The sequence below is a fragment of the Cebus imitator genome, unplaced genomic scaffold (genome assembly GCF_001604975.1).
Source record: "Cebus imitator isolate Cc_AM_T3 unplaced genomic scaffold, Cebus_imitator-1.0 Scaffold424, whole genome shotgun sequence".
Lineage (NCBI taxonomy): Eukaryota > Metazoa > Chordata > Mammalia > Primates > Cebidae > Cebus > Cebus imitator.
The window spans coordinates 583653-602639 of record NW_016107739.1 but is presented as its reverse complement, the minus strand read 5'-3'; the positions used below and the strand labels follow the sequence as shown (position 1 = coordinate 602639).

Below are 18987 nucleotides of genomic sequence, written 5' to 3'. Positions count from 1 at the left end.
GCTGCTGTCACTTAGCAGTGTAGGGCCACTTTTTAGTTAGGCATGTTTGTTTTAATCATTCAACCTGAAAAAAATAAAAATAAAAAAATAAAAAATAAATTTAAAAAACCTAAAGGAATGTCTGCTTTATTTATTCCTTGAGAGGGATAAGCAGCAAGGCTGGAAAATGTTGCGGGGTTGATGGCATCACAATGAAGTGCAGCCTAGAAAAACCAATAAGCAAAATATAATGACCCAGGTGGGAAACAGAGCTTCCAAGCCTGTACCAGAGAGAACACAAGACTTGGAGTCAGCCAGTCATCTGTCCAGGTCCCAGCTCTGCCATTCACAAGCCCTTGTAGCAGGGGTCATGTTGAGTAACTACAGAATGCCTCCTCTCCTTCTATTGCAGCATTATGATCCCACAATCTCAAGAGAGCAGCACAAGCACTGAAGGAGTGTGCGATCTAGAGGGTGCTGCACCCCAGGGATGGAAGACATTTGCATCTTTATTTATCTGTATGTGCCAGATGTCCCGCTGAAATGAGCACAATCCACACAGCCATGAGATATGAGATAGATTCTATTGCTTCCGTATTTATAGATGAGGACATTGAGGCACAGACGGGTCACCCAAGGTTCCATGACAAGGAGATGATGATGATTCAAGGTCTGAACCTCATTCTGTCCATCTTTGAAGTTGATGCCTTTTGCAATATCCCATGCTGCTCAGTCAGAATCACTTACTACATGTAGAAAATGTACTTAAATGGCCATAAAGAGGAATTAAGGTTTAACGTTAGAAAGAACATCCAGGCCTTGAAAGCAGACAAAGTCTAGAATAGATAAGCCAGAAGTTCCAAACATGCTAGAAAGAACAGATAAGGAGCAGCTAAAAGCCTCTGATGCATTCCATAGCAGAAAGAGCACAGGGACATATAGCTGCCAATCTTCTTAGGTAAGTTCAGTTAATATATTAAATAAATAAATAAAACACAAAAACTTAATAAAGGGAAAAGTCAAAACAATCTTCCCCAAACCATCAAAAATTCTATTAATTCACAAGTAACTACTCGGTACTTTATTTCTGCAGTCCTGCTTCAACAAATACCTACTTTAAAAAATACTTCTGGGGTTTAGCAGTATAGCATTTAGTATTTTTTAAACATAATTTTTATTGTGGCATTTTCCCTTGTCACAAAATACATTTTCAAAGCAACATATAATTTTTGAATAATATTCCACTGTTAGGCTTGGCCACACTTATTCCTTCCAATTGTTTACCTTTTTCTGCACTTTTATAAATAACACTGCAATGAACATTTTTATTCTTAAATCTTCTCTGCCCATCTCTGATTATTTTCTTTGGCTAGATTCCTAGAATCCGAATACTGGACTAAAGGGAATAAGTGTTCCAAAGTCTACTCACAGTTACTGCCAAATTGCTTTCTTAAAAGAGTTTATTAATTTGCATTTCCACAAACAACAAAGGAGAGTACTTATCTCTCAGCACCCTCTACAGGATCCAACACTGCCTTAAAAATAATCTTGGCTAATAAGACAAGTGAAAAATAGCAGCATGAATCAGCACAGAGCATTTAAATAGTCTACCTGTAGTCTTACATCATTTTAATAGTCAACTACCTGTAGTCATACATTCAGTCTGTGGCACACCCAGGATTTGAACTCAGTCCTTTAGCTCCAGAAGCTGGGTCTCTAACCATTAGCTCAAAGAAGTTTACCACAACTTGAGTTACTCAGTAGTTGCCATGTATCAGCTGTTGTTTTAGGAAATTTTACATTGGAGTTCATAATGGCAAGGACTTTGCATTTTTTTTATCCCAACCTTAATCAAATGTCCTGCAATGATAGAAATGTTCTATAACTGCACCATCCAGTATGGCAGCCACTAACCACATGTGGCTGCTGAGCACTTGAAATGTGGCTAGTGCAACCAGGGAAATCAATGATTACTTTTGTTTCATTTTAATTAAATTTAGTTTAAATTGTGACTAGTGACTACTATATTGCGTAAAATAGCTCTAGATTTTCTAGTGAGTCACTCAATAAATATTTATGAAGTAAAAAACTCATGTGGTATTCTAAGTCCACCTACTTCTACCATATTTCTTTCAAGGCAAGAGCTGCCCTCTTCCTCCCTCATCTCTGTGTGTCCATTTGTTTTCTCAAATGCAAGGTTAATGCTATTTATCTGTCATATGGGATGATGTGAGGATCAGCTAATTAATGTTTGCAAAGAGCTGCCGACTGGTTCTCAGAATAATTGCACGTTAATAAAACGTTTAAACGGCCAGTTCCTATCCAGAGGCCAAAGCAGAGCTGGGTTTATTTAGTAAAATGCTGGTTTCTCTGACTCATCCTGAACTGAATCCTTTCACTGTGGACCTCATCAATACCAACCCTTCTCATTTAAAAGGTCCTACCAAACAGAAGATACTGAAATTTACCTTCACAATAGTTTTGATGCCACAGTTTGACGAGTAAATTAATAATACAAACAAGACTGGGGAGGGTGGATATTTAACCAACTTGAACAAATTGCTTTTAAGCTCTTAAGCACTTTAATTGCTTGCATGATAATGATGCAAATTTTTACATGTCTTGATCCACTCTTAAAGTAGGCCCAGAAAAAGGACCTCTGAAATGAAACACTTTGTAACTTTCAAGAATACCACATAATTAAAACTCATTAAATCAGTTTTAATTATGTGGTATTCTTGAAAGTTACAAAGTTGCCATTCTAGGAGAAACAAGGGTTTAGGAGCCAGAGAAGCCTACCATCAAATGCTAGTTCTAGTTGTGTGGCCCTGGGCAAATGGCTTTTGCCTTACTGAGCTTCCGTTTCTCTGACACACAGAAGCCACTGGATATGTGTTTGTTTTGCTCTTTGCCTCGTTTTCCATCTCCTATGTGACTACAGGATGAGAAGAATGATTCCACCCCTCCGCACTCTGTAAAAATAAAGATGATTCCCAAAATCTCAGTGAAAGAATGGACACATCCCTTAATACTGCCATTCTACAAATACAAGCTACTCCTCTTCATGTCCAGGGGTCATGATTATTACTTTCTGAAATAATGTGAGAGCAGTAGGTAGCTTGAAACCTTGGTGTTCCACGTGTGGACCACAGACCAGGAGCATGGCAGCACCTGGGGGCTTGTGAGAAATGCAGACTCTTGGGCCCTTCCCCAGACCAAATGAAGCAGAATCTGCACCTTAACAAGATCCCAGAACGAGGAGTGTGCACGTTAGAGTTTGAGATCACACTAACTTAACAAAATATGGAAACCACTCTCTTCTCCAAACCAAACTTTATAGTGAGGAAAACTGGTATCAGGAATTGGCAAGGTTTACCCAAAACCATAAATATACTAACTGCAACCCTTTTGTTTGACTTTCAAGGGGTGCAAGGCCAGCCTTTTAAAAATCAACACTCATCCCACAGTGAAAAAATTGACTTTCAAAAAAAAAAATTCTTAAAACCTAATGTTCTTAAGGATTTTAATGATTAACCAATTACCTCTGATACCCTTTTGCACTGTTGGGTGAAGCTACAGTGCTGCCATTGTATAAAGCCAGTACAGAACATAGACAAAAAGGGAACCGGGGTGCTGACCATTGCTCTGGAGATCCCGTATGGCCTGTTTCATTTCTGTTTTCCAAATGAAAGGAAAGCTCTGATTTGATGTTCAGAACATGACAACGAACAGAAACATCTCTTCACTTTCCCTAGTGAAACTAGAGTGGCGTAAGTATCAAAGCAGCATCTAAACCGTTGTCTGAAGTCAGAGTCAGCAACCAACAGAGCAGGCTCCCTCTATGGTGACCACACCATGAAACAATCCTGAGGTGACCTCTTTACCTGATCCAAAGGAACCCTTCATGTCTCCTGCTGAGCATAGGGGCACCTCAGAAATGAGAGGACTGGACTTCCCCCACTGGTTCCACTGAATTCTCTGTCAGATGACTAGCTGTCTAACTGCAGGGAACACGTCTTTTCTGGGTCACAGATATCCCACACATGAGGTGGGGGACTGGCAAAAGCACCCTCTGATTGGATTGAACCATGCAAGGAGGGGCCAAGATGTCTATTTCCACTTTCAAAACAGCATGTAGGCATGTTGACTGATTGATTGATTGTGCCCTGGGACTGTGGAGGGAGACTCCATTGGGTTGACTTTTCCCAGTAAAATGCCATGCAGCAGGTGGAGATAAGCTTGCTGTTGTGTAGAGCCTCAACTGTTTGCTTTGTAAGATCTACCAGGCCAGTTTAAGGCCTCCAAACCAAAGGGAAAGAGAAAGCGTGGGAGGGGGAAATCCACAGCCTCAGCAAATGCTGAAGATACACACCCTTCTCAGAGGAACTGTTTGTCATTCACCATGGAGCCAGCCCCACCTACAATGCTGAGGAACATATTTACATATTTCAACTCCATTGCTGGCTGAAGAGCTCCAGAGAGTGATGATTCCAAGAGCCAGGGGAAAAAAAAATGTTCTTGGAAAAAGAATTTGTGTATCAGTTCAGCAGAACAATTATGCAAATTCCCTGCTTGAAGTTTGATTGTCACCTCTGCCTTCTTCTACCACCTGGGCTCCCAAGCCTCTAGGTAAATAGCCATATTCTGGTTAAAAAGATGAAGGAGTCATCACAGTATACCTGAATGCTTTTCATGTGTGACCGAAGCCTTAGTATGGTCTCTGCCTTTAACCCTGAAATGCTACTTTCTAGGAATTTATCTTAAGAAAATACCAAAACTGCACAGTATGTACAAGGATGGTTACTACAGTCTTATTATAATAAAAAATGAAAAACACAAAGTCAAAAAATCAGGTACTCATTAAATAAATCTGCCATACTCTAACATTGGGGGTCTATCTAACATTATAAATTTTGTCATAGGAGGAACAGTTAGAGCATGAAAAGATTGGAATGCCTTATCATTAAATGAAAATCAGCATTCAAAATATTATACTAGGATCTCATCATTTTTTCCTACATTCATAAAGAAAAGTCACAAGGTACAACTCAAAATGTGGTATAACATTTTGGTTTTACTTTTCTCTCTAATGCCTGAATTTGCTACAGTGAGCACATATTACTTTGGTCATTAGACTAAACACTGCAAAAGAAAAAAAAAAGGTACCAAAGTAATAAATGTATAACCCAGTGAGCAATAGGTGTATATATTTACATTGTTTCATAGATATTTTCCTTATAGAGAACATTCAGGGATCCATGTTTGCTTGGCTCCCTGAGAAGTGGGGCATGTTACTTTCAAAGTGGCCCCCACAGCCCATCTGTCAGTGCAAAGCAAAGACAGAGTGATTCAGCTTTCAGTTACAATAAAAGCCAGGCTGAGACCATGTAAGAAGGCAGGTAAAAATCGGCCCCTTAGATCTAGAATAGACATTGATTTACCCTGCTAGGCTCTTGGAATCAAATCTGCAAGGAGGTGATTTAAATCCCACTGTTCTTTTGTTTCATTTTTTAGATTAATGGATGTGGGAGAAGGTGCTGGGACCGGAACTACAGAAGGTTTGGGCTGGGGCTATGTAGCTGTTTGTTGGAACCAGACAGGGGCTGAATATCCAGGTGGAGACTTGCACCACTGGTGCTGATCAAATCTCATTTACCTTCAACCTCTAGCACAGTTAGAGTGTGAGTTGGCATCTTAAATTGAGCCTCTTGCTTATGTTGCCCAACAATCTTTAATTCCTAATCACCTTCTTTTCCCTTATTTGTAACTTGATTTGGAAATATCGGGTTACGTAACATGCCAATCTGCATGAGGATGCAAGTCTGTCAGAAAAAGCGACTCAATGAACCACAAATTCTAACAAAACTGGAAATGACTTTCCTAAGAAAAGAAAAGATATTTTCATTTCATGCATTTGAAGCTGGTTTTAAATAGACTGGATGCAAGGTTGGTGGTTCTTTTGGCGCTGTTGATTTCTCTGCCCAACCTCCACCCAACAAATGCAAGTTGCTTCCTGGAAAGGGATACAGGAGGTAGAAGGGAACAATCATCTGTGAAGGGACCAGGGTACCCAGAGGCCTTTGGATGTTAATATTGACAGTGCTGTAAACTTGACAGTATCGTACAATTTTACAAGGGAGAGGACTGAAGCTACAAAGACAATTTGCCTAAGCCACAAAGCCATGATTCCAACCCCACAGTTAAGAGATTAGAGTCACCTTACTCACACAAAACCGCAAAAGATTGAGGAGATTATACTAAATAAAATCAGATTCTATTGGAGGAGAGTTCTTGGAAACCCACTACTCTAACACCTAGCCTCCTACCTCATATTCCAGAAGAACTATCCTTTGATGGTTCTTGTTCAGACTCAGCACTAGTTCTGTCCCTTGGGGCCCACACTGATTGAGGAGGACCCTTCTTCCTCCCCGCCACCCCCGCCCCGACTCTATTAGGGTGGCTGATCGGCTTACTGGACCACTCCACCTCCACCCCCAAACACAGGCTTTGAGAACAGGATGCCAGCAGAGGAAGAATCCGAGAACTCTTTCTAGAAAACCGAAGCTCTCCGTCCCTGATCCCTTCAGAAGACTGCAATTCCACGTGCCCTCCGATCCCTGCCCTCCTCTCCGTTCGAGACACATGCTGGCAATAAATTAGTCCCCTAAAAGCACTCGAACATCTATAACCTAAGTCCTGCCTAAATATCTTGAAGACTTTCAGTTCCCCAAACATTTCTAAGGACCTACTGCACGCAAGGTACCGCTAAGGAGACAGGCGTTCACTCCCGGCAATCAGCTCCAACAGGTCCAGTTCCACCAGGTGGAAGGGCTTCCCATCAACACCCTCACCAGAAAAAACGGATTCTTTCTCAGTATTACCTTATAACGCCTAGAGAGGGAAATCCCGTTTTCTGCACTATGTGTGCTTTCACCGCAAATCTCTCCGCTCCCCAAAGCACACATATACTCTCTCTCACACACACACACGTGTAGAAAACTTGTTCCCACTGTCACCACCAGTGAAAACACCCCTCGTCACTTTGATGAGAAGAGCTCCCGCGGAAAGCCGAATTGCAGAGGGCGCCAGGGGTCCCGAGGAACATGGCTGGGCTGGGGAGGGGAGAAAGGCGGCCGGGACCCTGCACAGTGCAGCACAGCGCTACAGGGGCTGGAACCTGGCCTGGAACGCGGTCGTCTAGGCTCCAGTTTCCCGCACAGGCCCCGCCCACCCGGCCGCCCTGCCGGTTCAGGTTCACACGGCGGCTCCGGCCACCGAGGATCCCAAAGTTGGTGGCGTCCCGTGGACTCCAATGGAGAGAGCGAGGAGTCACAGCCAACTCGGGCACCCCAGAGACAACTGGAGGCCGGCGGGGGAGGCGGGCCATGAGGGGCCGGGGGGCGGTGGGGGGCGAGGGAGCGGGGCGGGGATGCGCGGGCCCAGCGCGCTGGGAAACAGGTTGCCGCGGAGTCCCGTCCCCTCCCCCTCTGCCGTCCTGGCTGCGACCCGATTCCCGCCCTGCCCCGGGAGCGAACCCAGCCGCCTCCTGGGCGCCCTCCTTCTTCCTGGATTCACGCGGCTAGGCCGGAGCCCCTCTGGCAGCGGGGTTAAAGGCTCCTTCGGCAAGGTCAAGGCGCGGCCGGCTGGCACCTGGGGATTTTTTTCCAGCGGAGCACTGGCTTTGCAATCGCATTGTTAAGGATCATGGCAGCGGCAGGAAACCCGAAGGGCCCCACAGGTCTGCGCGAGGGAGGATTTATTTTACAGCACGGAACACATTCAGACAGATCGGGGATTTCAATGGGAGGGCACTAGGGGCTTCAGAACGCTGGAATGTGGCAAAAACAAAACACTCCACACCCAAGCACACCACCATCTCCTGACTGCGGGCTGGGGGGAAGGGAGTTCAGGGCCAATGTTCCCCAGACTTCAGCATTCCGCACAGCTCTGTCAGGGCTGTAGGGGCTGATCCCTCTACAGACGAAAATCAAGATTTAAAAGCACACTCTTACTGTGGTTTCTCTATCAAACCCCATCAACGTAATACAGGCTGCGGCGCCGGAGGGAAGCGGAGAAACGAGGTGAATAAACGCAACAGAAACAAACTGCAGTCTGCAGAGGGGAGAGGCGAGGGGACCGAAGCCATACCCGGCACCCAGCCCCATCCTGTCCCCATCAGCGCCGGGCTAGTGCAGAAAGCCAGGAATAGGTGCACGTTTAAGGGTGGCTGCCCCGGCGGAGCCAGGGTTCTACTGCCTCTAACCCCTTATTAGTGTGGGCCTGGATGCCTAGGCTGCCTGGACATCGCCAAGGGGGACCAGGCACCGCGCGCGGGCAGGCAGGTTTCTAAACACGTGAAAGGCATAGGGTGTGAGAGGGAAGAAGGGGCGCCAGGAAGGGTGGAGAAGAGGGACTTTGGGGCTCCCCAGGATGCAAAGTCAGTTTCTGAAAACGGCGTTCCCTGGAAGGCCTTCCAACACCCCCAAGAGAAGACTTAGAGCTCAGGAGACTCAATGAAACCTGAGTTCTGACCGACTCCTCCTCTGCGATCAATTCCGGATGCCCCCATCTAATCCCTGCCTCGGTAACTGGTCCTTTGAGGACAGCAGCATCGGCACCTTATGCCCATCGTACGAGTGGGCGCCGTGGTACAAGGCGCATCCTAGCTACCCGGACCTGGGGTGGGGGGCGCACCAGTACTTACACTGCTCAAGCAGGCAAACTTTCAGGCTTGTCTTTCGAGAACTGGGAGCTCGCATCACAGTTCCGGGTAATCACCGAGGCAGCTTATGTAATTGCCCGCGATGCCGTTCGGCAGATCTCTCTCCTTACGCGGCCTCAGAGCTCAGTACATGGACACCCTCTTCCCCCCACCCCCCAACCCAGCGATCGGAATCCCGAGCGTGCCCCACCGCTGCCTTCTACAAAGCAGCAGGATGATCTCGTGTGCAATTCAAACACCAAGCCTGCTTGCAGGTTCCGGCAAAACCCTGGCTGCCTCCCTGCGCCCCTTTCACTGCGTTGATGGTTTACGGATAACTGCATCTCTACAAACCCTCTCTCCACGGTTGGTGGGGGGAGGGAATTACAGATGGGGGGAGGGGGTTGGTGGGGTTCTGTTGAGGGCTCCGCACCCAACGGAGCAGTAATACTCTCATCCACATGGACGCGGGTGCATAAATCGCCTTAACGTTTTGCCCTGAAAAGGGAGCCAATTTCCAAAGTTAAAGACCACGCAGTTGAATTTCCAGTACTTTCCAACCTCGCCTAGGCGGGGGCAAGCAGAGAAGGGGCGGGCAGCTGGCAGCTAACTCGCCCGACCGCCCCGCCAAGAAGGACTCACTAGTTGAACCCCCTCCCCCGCCTTTCACCCAAGTAGTTGGTTGTGCATTCCTCGGTTGCGTGTACACACACACACACACACACACACACATGGCCCCATTACCTTCCTGTCTGCTCCTCCAATGTAACTACTGCATTTTTAAATGGCAATTAAAATGACTAAGGAGCTCGGTGATCACATTTCAACCCAGAGCACATTTCCCGAAGCTGGGGTGAAAGTAGTCACACAGTCACACTCATACCCGGGAGCCCTCCAAGCGTCCACCCGGCGGCTGCAGCCTCAGCTGGCTCCGAGACGAACGTCAACACCGCGGCCGGGCGCCTCGTGAGGAGACGCGGGCGCCCCGCAGGTCGCTGAGGACGAGGGGCTGGGGTCGCGTCTCCGGGTTCTGAGCTCCAACCACCGCCCGTGCGGGGCTGTTGCAGCCAATACTTGCCCCGCAGGGCAGACTGCAGCCGCTGAAGCCCGGCGCCGCCTCGCGGGATCCTCCAGCGCCCGCCGGGGGCCTGGGGCAGGCTGGTCCGCAGACGGGCTGCAGGCAACCGGGCCGGGGCGGGGAAGGGGAGCCGGGGGAGGCAAATGAACCTGGGGCGGGCCGCCTCCCTCCCACCAGCCTCCCATCTCCCTGCCCTCCCCCAGCCCTTGCTCCCAGGCTCCAGTCCGCGGCAGGCTCCGGGGGCTGCGGCGGCTCGGGGCTCCAGACGGGCTTGCCTCGTCGGCCACCAGCGCCCTAGCCTCCCTCCTCCCGGGCCAGGGGAACAAGCAAACATCTCCCGGAGCCCTCGGAAGCCGCCCGAACCCTGCCCGGGCCAGCAGTGCAGTGGGCGATGGAGCTGGCGAGGCGTTGCCGCGGTCCCCAAGGCGCTTTTCCGTAGAGCGGATCACGCCGCCTTACCGTGGCTGCAGGCTGCTACCGCCGGGGAAGCGGGGAGGAGGGCGGCAGGGAGGCGAGGCGCCGCGCCGGTGGCTCCTCTCGCTCTCGGCCGCGCGGCTCCTCTGCTCCGCGAGCCGGAGCGGGGCTCCCAGGAAGGAGCAAGTCCGGGCTCTGCGCTCAGCTCCGGCGAGACCAACAATAGCTCCCGCGGGGAGCGGAGCCCCAGCGAGCCTCCAGCCGCGCGCTCTCCACGCCCGGCTCCCGCTCCCGGCCGCTCCCGGCCGGCGTCCCTGCCGGCACTGCTGCCCCACATGAAACAGCTGCAATCCCGAGGCTTCTGGGGGTTGGGGCGGGTGTGTGAGCGCGCGCGCGTGTGTGTGTGTGTTTAATAGCTTCCCTTCTCTTCTTCCCCTCTCTGCCTGCTCGCCTGCCTGCCTCCGTCCCCCACCCTCGCTCTCTTACACACAGAAAGAGAGGGCGAGCGAGAGAGACACACACACACACACGCACACGCAGGTTACATGAATGGGAGGCGGGAGCCAATCCTGCGAGGCCGGCGCGCCGCGCGGCGCACGGGCGCTGGGAGCAGGGCCGCACTCCGGCGCGGGGGGGCGCCACGCAGGTGACGGGCGCCTCTCCCTGGGCCACGCGCGGCCGCTCCCTCACCCCGGCCTCGGTTCCTCTCGCTCCTTCCCCCTTCCTCCGCCACCTTCTCCGTCTTCTCGCCTTTTACCTCCTTGGCTTTCTCGAATTCTCCGAGCTCTCTCAGTTCGGTATCTTTCTCGGTCTCTTTCTTCTTTTTCCCTCCTTGCTTGCTTTCTCGCCCCTTTCTGAAACTTTCTCTTTTCCTTTCTGGACTTTCTTCTACTTCCCCTGCTTTTGCCTTTTGTTCTCTTTCCTCCTCCCTCCTTTGACTTTCTCTCTCCATAGCAGGGTCTGGTCCCCCCTCCCTCCTCTTCGCCTCTCCCCGGGTCTCTCTAGGGCCCACGGCCTCCCTTCTGCCTGCCCGCTGGATGTTACTCCACACCCCCCTCCCCCACCCCAACACTTTTCCAGGGTCGGTCCCTTTCAAGTTGCTACCGCAGCACAGCCAGAGGTAATTAAGAGCTGGGATCTTGAGTTATTTCCACAGGCATGCAAGATGCCCAGAGAAAGGCCCTCCTTCCTCGGACAACTTCGCCAAAACCATGGTAACAGCTACCGAGTCGTGATAACAATCACTTAAAAAAATAGCAGTGATCGCGGTCCAAGAGATTTCTGTCCCTCGAATGTCTGGATCGTGATGGCAAGCACATTTCCAAGAGAAGGGCATTTTTATATGATGAGAGTGGCAGTTTGACTGAGTGGCAACGTGGAAGGGCTTTGTGGGAGAGACTGGAGGAATTTCCACTCCAGCCCTGCTCCATGCTAGCTGTAGGACTTAGTCCAAGCCATTTCCCCTTACTCAGCTTCAGTTTTCTCATCTATAAAATGGATGATACCGACTTCACCAGTTATGGTGAGGATTAAAAGAGAGAACAATGGAAAGAAAGCACTGGGTGTATACCAGCTGCTTAATTTATGTTAGTTTCCTTCTCTAAGACAACTTCCTTCATGATCTTCTGCTACACTGTGTCTCTATGATCTAAAGTAGTTAATGAAGGAGGAAATGTGACAATGCTAATTTCATATAAATGAGAAAGGAGGGGCAGGCTATTTTGAAAACTCTTCTGTGTGGTGAGGAGACTGTCTAGCCAGTTGCCATATGCTGATTATAGAGGCATCACAGATTATAAACGTAGGGTGCTGGAATGCCCCTTCAACATCTCATAACTAGGGCATCTCAGAAAGGCAGGGATGGGTTGGGGTGGGTGGGAAGTTTCCACACAATCTGTCCAATCTATTCTTAAAATCTTCATGATAAGTGTACACTGACCAGTGACAAAGCCTCTGAGATTAACCAAAATGTCAGGTCTCTGCCTTTGAATAGCATTTATCAACTTTGTGTCCTCACTGCAGACATCAAATGCTGGGTATCAGCTGTGATAGGCAGTTAGAGTTAGTCCTTCAACAAATATTTGTTGACCACCTACTTTGTGGCAGGTGCTGTGATAGGTCTTGGCATTCAGTGGTGAGGCAAACAGGCCCTGTTTTCCAAGCTTACAGTTCAGTAGACATGTTTCATGAATGTATACTGAGAAAATGAGACACAGGTATCTGAAAGAGTGACATTGGTTTAGTGGACAAATTCTTTCATTACAGGAGGTCTAAGATAGGGAATATAAGAAAGGGACCTTTGAGAGTGGTAATTTTGCAAACCACTTTCAGTCTATGCATTTCATTTGACCAGTGAGAAAATTGAGACCCAGATGCTAAAAGTAGTGGGTGAAAGTATGTTGAGAAACAAAATATATAGAGAGTTTCAAAGTATCTCCCCACATGATACTAATTTCAAAGGGGAAAATAGTAACTTGTCAATAAAAAACCTAAAATCAGCATCACCAGGAATGTGACAAATATGACATCATGTGGCCCCTGATATAATGCACTGAAAAGGACATAATATCACTTCTGTGGTATTCCTGGTAAACATGAATAACCTGAATCTAATCATGAAGGATGCCTAGTGGAATTGTTGGGAGTAAGGGAAGACTTCCCACAGGAGGCGACATTCAAGCTGAGTTTTTCTGTTTGTTTCTCTTTTGTTTTGTTTGTTTCGAGACAGATTCTCGCTTTGTCATCCAGGCTGGAGTGCAGTGGTGCTGTCTTGATTCACTGAAGCCGCAACCTCCTGAGCTCAGGTGATCCTCCCACCTCAGCCTCTTGAGAAGCCGGGACCACAGGCATGTGCCACCACACCACACTGAACTAATTTTGTTTGGTTGGTTTTTTAAAGATGAGGTTTCACTGTTGCTCAGGCTGGTCTCAAATACCAGCAATACTCGGGCCTACACCTCCCAGAGTTCTCGGAATACAGGTGTGAGCTGCCGTACCTGGCCTCAAGCTGAGTTTGAAGGCAAGGAATTAGCTAGACCATGAAGGAAGGGGAGATACTTTTTAGATACAGGTTAACAGTATGATGACATGGACAAAAGCATGAGACACTCATAGCAGAGTTGGACATGTTGAGGCAGGGTCTTGGAGGAGTCTAGAGGAGTCCTAGAGTCTAGGATTCGATTTTGACAGGGCCTGAAGTAGGCTAAGGATCCAAACATTCTGAAAGTTCAGGTACTGGGGCAGAGGGAGGGTAGAGAGTTAATACAGGTTTTTAAGTAGAGGAAGGATGTGATGTTGAGTATATTTTAAAAGATGAGCTGGCAGTAATGTAGAGAAATGGATCAACTGGGGTGACTTAGGAAGACTAGAGGCAGGAGTAAGTAGGTCATTTAGGTAAACTAAGGCAGTTGCAGGGAAGCCAGATAAGGGAGGAGAGATTTGAGAGAGATTGAGGATGATTTGGGTTTCCGATTGGATGGGGGCAGCAACGAGACGCCCAAAGTGACCCTCAGTTTTCAAGCTTGGGTATCTCAGTGGAAGGCGGCACTGCTTATTGCAACATCAAGAGTATTCAGGAGGAAGCAGAACTCAGGGAGAAATTTAGAGGGGAAAATAAGGTCAGTTGTTACCATGTTATAATCTAACTCTGTAGCTAAGTTTAGATTCTCCTGTATGGCTCCTCTGTGCCATAGGAAACACTAGTTGTAAAATTCAGCCTAAGACCTCCAAACAGCCAGCTCTATGTATTACCCAGAAAAACAGGAGATTGGATAAAATGACCATTCATTATTTTTAATAATGGGGAAAAATTGAAGCAGCCTAAATGGTCAAATAAAATAAGTAAATTGGAGGATAGCCTTTTTGGAATACTATGCAACTACTCTAAAGTGTTTTTGCAGTTTTTCATGCCGTAAGAAAATGTTAGTGTTGTCATTTACAATATCCTGGTTGGTTGGTTGTTTTTGTTTTTTTTATTTGAGGTGGAGTTCCCCTTTGTCACCCAGGCTGGAGTGCAGTGGCTGACCTTGCCTTACTGCAACCTCTGCTCCCGGGTTCAAGTGATTCTCCTGCCTCACCCTCCAAAGTAACTGGGACTACAGGTGCGCACCACCACGCCCAGCTAATTTTTGTATTTTTAGCAGAGACAAGGTTTCACCATATTGGCCAGGCTTGTCCTGAATGCCTGACCTTGTGATCTGCCTGCCTCAGCCTCCCAAAGTGGTGGGATTACAGGTGTGAGCCACCGCACCTGGCCATATACATTATTTTAAAAAAGAATTCAAAATTTTTAGCTACATAAAAACCCTCTTTCGGAAAAATCTGAAGAAAAAAATGCCAAATATTTACCATGGTTTCCTCTGGGTGATGGGGTTATAAGTAATATATATTTTCTTCTGTGTACTTTTTTGGTATTTCATAATCTTTGTATATAAACATTCATTATTCCATTACAAAAAAATTTTAAAGCTGCCATTAAAAAAAATACAAAGACATGGCTATGACCATCCCCCCTTCCCCAACTTTATCCCTTTTTAATCCACCTTGCCCACTCCCTGCTGAAGAGTAACTGCGTTTTAAGGTTTATCTTGGAGATTGAAATAAGGAGGCATTTAACAAATCAGAGGAAATCAGCAGCTGGGCTGGAGAGGGGGAGAGGGCATTCTTATGAAAGCAGACATGTTGTGAGAGCTGTTAAAACTGTACATATTAAAGATGTTTGCACTGCCATTATTGATTCTGTGATATGTTACAAGGAAAAGAAAACATATAGTGGGGTCAAGAAAATGTGAGTCTTTAAAGGTCAAGTTTTAATTAGCAAATGTATTTATTTGCAAAAAAAAAAATTTTCCCTTCAGAGTCCAGCAGTTACTATAAAATTGCTTCAGGGAGTAAGTACTTCAAAGCAAGAAGACACTGAGGAGCAAGAGGCAATGCCTCATGCCTGTTGTCTGACGTCACATCAAATACTCAAGCCAGTTGCTTAGGATTTGGACACCTACTGATAAGTGCCATCAAACTTCCATAATTACAGGATGAGAAAAATGCCTGCCAGAGGTTAGTCTTGGTCTTTGGAAAGGTTGCTGTAAATAGTTCCCTGGTAAGGTTCCCTCTGCATCTCTGATTTTTCATCTCACAGAAATATTTATCCTGTGGGTAATGTCTCCAACCTAATAATAATAACACCTTACACAGCATAGCCCTTTCACCTTTTCAAAGGCCCTCCACATCTGTTGATTCATTCAATCCTTGTACCCACTCCTGCTGGAATCCTACCTCCAATGTGTGCCAGGAGGAAGAAGGACCCATAGAGGTTCAAACAAAGAAGCAGAGCAGGGGTTAGAACTAAAAGAAGGAATAGGAGACATTCTTGGAGAGCCTTCTGTGTGGCCCTGGAGCTTCAACAGTGTGTTATCACATAGAATTGTTGTGACGACTAGAGAGGAGAGTGAGCACACCGAGGCTTGTGAGGCTCTGGCTCAGCCAAATCAGAATCAGAATCCAGCTCTCCAGAACTCCCAAGCCACTTGCCTTTCCCAGCACAGCCCCATTTTTAAAAGCCAGGAGGTGAGGCTGGTGATGATTTTCTGTCTGACTGACTCCATTTAATCTGTGAGCTGTCCTTCTGTGAGGTTTGTCTAACCTGTGAGTTGTCTTTTAGTCTTACAGGAATTAGACGCCAGTGTTTGGGGATTTGGTGATAAATGATGACTTTTGAATTATCTCATAGAAAATAAGGGGAAAATCTCTGCTTGGGTTCACCACACATATTTTCTTTTAGGGAAATAATTGGAGCTTGTCCTCCATTTCACCCCTCATCCTGAAATGTTTAGCACTTAAACATTTAGCACAAAGTATTGGCACGTATAGGTTCTTAGTAAATATTACTTCACTGAGTGAAGAAATGAATGCTAATAACAATAGCTAACATGCATTGAGCATTGTGCTGGGGGATGAGCAAAGGGCATTATCTTATTTAAATTGTAATGCTATACTTTGTGGTAGATTATAATTATTATCCTTAATCCATGGGTCAGAAAACTGAGAAGTTAAGCAAATTATACAGTCACATAACTGATAAATGGCAAGGCCAAAGTCCGCCTTGGATTGCTCTTAGTTACCACACTGTATTGGATAGATGGACAGATAGATGCAATTAATAATACTAGCAGTGGGCCAAGTGTGGTGGCTCATGCCTGTAATCCCAGCACTTTGGGAGGCCGAGGTGAGCAGATCACCTGAGGTCGGGAGTTCGAGGCTATCCTGACCAACATGGAGAAACCCTGTCTTTATTAAAAATACAAAATTAACTGGGTGTGGTGACACATGCCACACCCAGTTAATTTTAATCCCAGCTACTCAGGAGGCGGAGGCAGGAGAATCACTTGAACCTGAGAAGCCAAGATTGCGGTGAGCCAAGATTGTGCCATTGCACTCCAGCCTGGCCAACAAGAGCGAAACTCCGTCTCAACAAAATAAATAAATAAATAAAATAAATACTAGCAGTGCAGTGAGCCCTCCATGAACTGCAATACATTTTTTGGCACGGCTAATATTGTCTAGAATAGGCCATCCCATTAGAGTAATGGTATGAAGAGTTCATGGTTGCACCCTCTTTATTTCCTTCATGGTATATTTTATAAGACACACTTACTTGTTTCTGCATTTGTTTTACTTTCTAACATCCGCCCAACTGCAATCAATGTAAGTTTCATGAGTGTAGTGACCAGGAGTGTCTTGTTCACTATTGTGATCCCCAGCACCTAGTATAGTGCTTGGCACAAAGTAAGTGTTCAGTAAATATTTGTAAAATGAATGAATGAATGTGAGCTCCCATCTTCCTAAGCGGTGGAACACCTGTGAGCACATATATACCTATGCACTGTTGATAGCAGGTATTTTACACAAATTTACTCCATCTCTATGCCAATGCTATACTTTCAGTCTTGAGGGCATGTGGTTTGGGCAGTGGGGCTGAAATTCAGATGATCCTATAATGATTCTGATGTCTGATTGTACTCCTCCACTGACATTTGCTCCCAGATAGCAGGGAAAACACTGATCAGAAAATAGTAGCATCTGTTGTGGTCAAAGTTAATGAGCTGGCAAAACTCTGTGGTAGAAACACACCCTCTGATTAGGTCAGCTCCCACTCTCACAACAGAAAGGCACTGTATCCGCTGACATTGCTTGCATAATGTTTCCTTCTGAGGGCTGGTCTCCTAAAAAAGAGCTCTCCTAAAGCTTTCTCCGGCATGCTTAATGCCATGTGATACCCTCCAAAAGGGATGCACCTCAGATGAGACCTGCTATCCTGCCAATTTTTTGTCCTATCTCTTCCCATCATTTGCCTAACAGACTTTGCCACTCGTGTGGATTTGCCTTTTTAATGCATCAGGTGATGGGTGCTAGTCTTCTGCAACACTAAATTACATCCATTTCTTAGTCTTACAAGTCTGCAGCCTTCAATAGATCTGCATATTGGTCCAGAGGACCACACAGACAGAATAAACAAAAGAGCAATGAAGACCTCCACTAAATAACCAAAGCCTCTGTAGGGTGAATCTAATGATGGTCATGTAAACGGTATGTCAGACACTAACCTAAAGCCCTACACATATTCATACATTTAACCTTTACAAAAACCCTATAAAATTAATTATATTACTACTCCCAAATCAGACTGCAATTTAGTACTTCAAGGCCTTATCAATCTGTAGGACAATTAGGACTTATACACTATTCTGTTTGGCACATTATTTTTTCATGTATAATATATCTTGAAAACAGATCTGTCTAAATATAAATAGGTATATATGTGTATAATATCTTGGGAATTGATGTATTTTTATATTTGCATACATTTCAAAAGACATTTGAATTTTTCATTGACACATAATAATTGTACACATTTATTGGAGAACACGTGACATTTTGATACATGTGTGCAATATGTAATGATCAAATCAGGGTATTTAGGATAATTTATCACCTCAAACATTCATTGCTTATTTGTGATGAGAACATTTCAGATCTTATCTTCCAGCTACTTTGAAATATATACTAAATGGGCTGGGTGTGGTGGCTCACACCTGTAATCCCAGGACTTTGGGAGGCTGAAGAGGGTAGATCACTTGAGGCCAAGAATTCAAGACCAGCCTGGCCAACACGGCAAAACCCCTCTCTACTAAAAATTAGCCAGGTGTGGTGGTGGGCACCTGTAATACCAGCTGCTTAGGAGGCCTAGGCAAGAAAATCACTTGAGGGAGGCAGAGGTTGCAGTCAGCTGAGACTGTGCCACTGCACCCCAGTCTGGGCTACTGAGTGAGACTCTGTCTCAAAGAAAAGAAAAAAGGAAAGAAAAGGGAAAAAGGGAAAGGGGAAAGGGGAAATGAAAGGAAAAAGGAAAGGAAAGGAAAGAAAAAAAACAAGACAAGATTCTTCTATTTAATTACACATATGTTTGTACCCATTGACCAGCCTCTCTTCACCCCAACCTCCAACCGGTCCCAGACTCTAGTAACTATTGTTCTCTCTCTATTTCCATGAAATCATTCTTTAGATCCTATATATGAGTGAGAACATGAGATATTTGTCTTGCTGTGATTGGCGTATTTTACTTAACATAAAGATCTCCAGTTCCATCCATATTGCTGCTAAATGACAGGATTTCATTCTTTTTTATGTCTAAATAGCATTCCATTGTGTATGAATTGAATACCACATTTTCTTTACCGATTCATCTGTGGATGAACAGATAGGTCGATTTCATATTTTCGCTGTTGTGAATAGTGCTACAATACACTTGGGGGTGCAG

At 46.1% G+C, this 18987-nt stretch overlaps 1 protein-coding gene across 7 annotated transcripts in view; it reads right to left on the bottom strand.

Moving 5' to 3' along the window:
• The window catches only part of TENM4 (teneurin transmembrane protein 4), an 827507-nt gene extending 816829 nt beyond the window's left edge, over window positions 1-10678 (bottom strand). For 5 of the 7 annotated variants that reach the window (XM_017509841.2, XM_017509836.2, XM_017509838.2 and 2 more), the window contains exon 1: window positions 10218-10678. The gene's annotated coding sequence lies outside the window, so the exon portion shown is untranslated. Of the gene's footprint in view, window positions 1-8683; window positions 8923-10217 lie in introns of those variants that run through there. The other 2 variants (XM_017509842.2, XM_017509837.2) reach the window with 2 other exon arrangements.
• Window positions 10679-18987: the final 8309 nt, after the last annotated feature.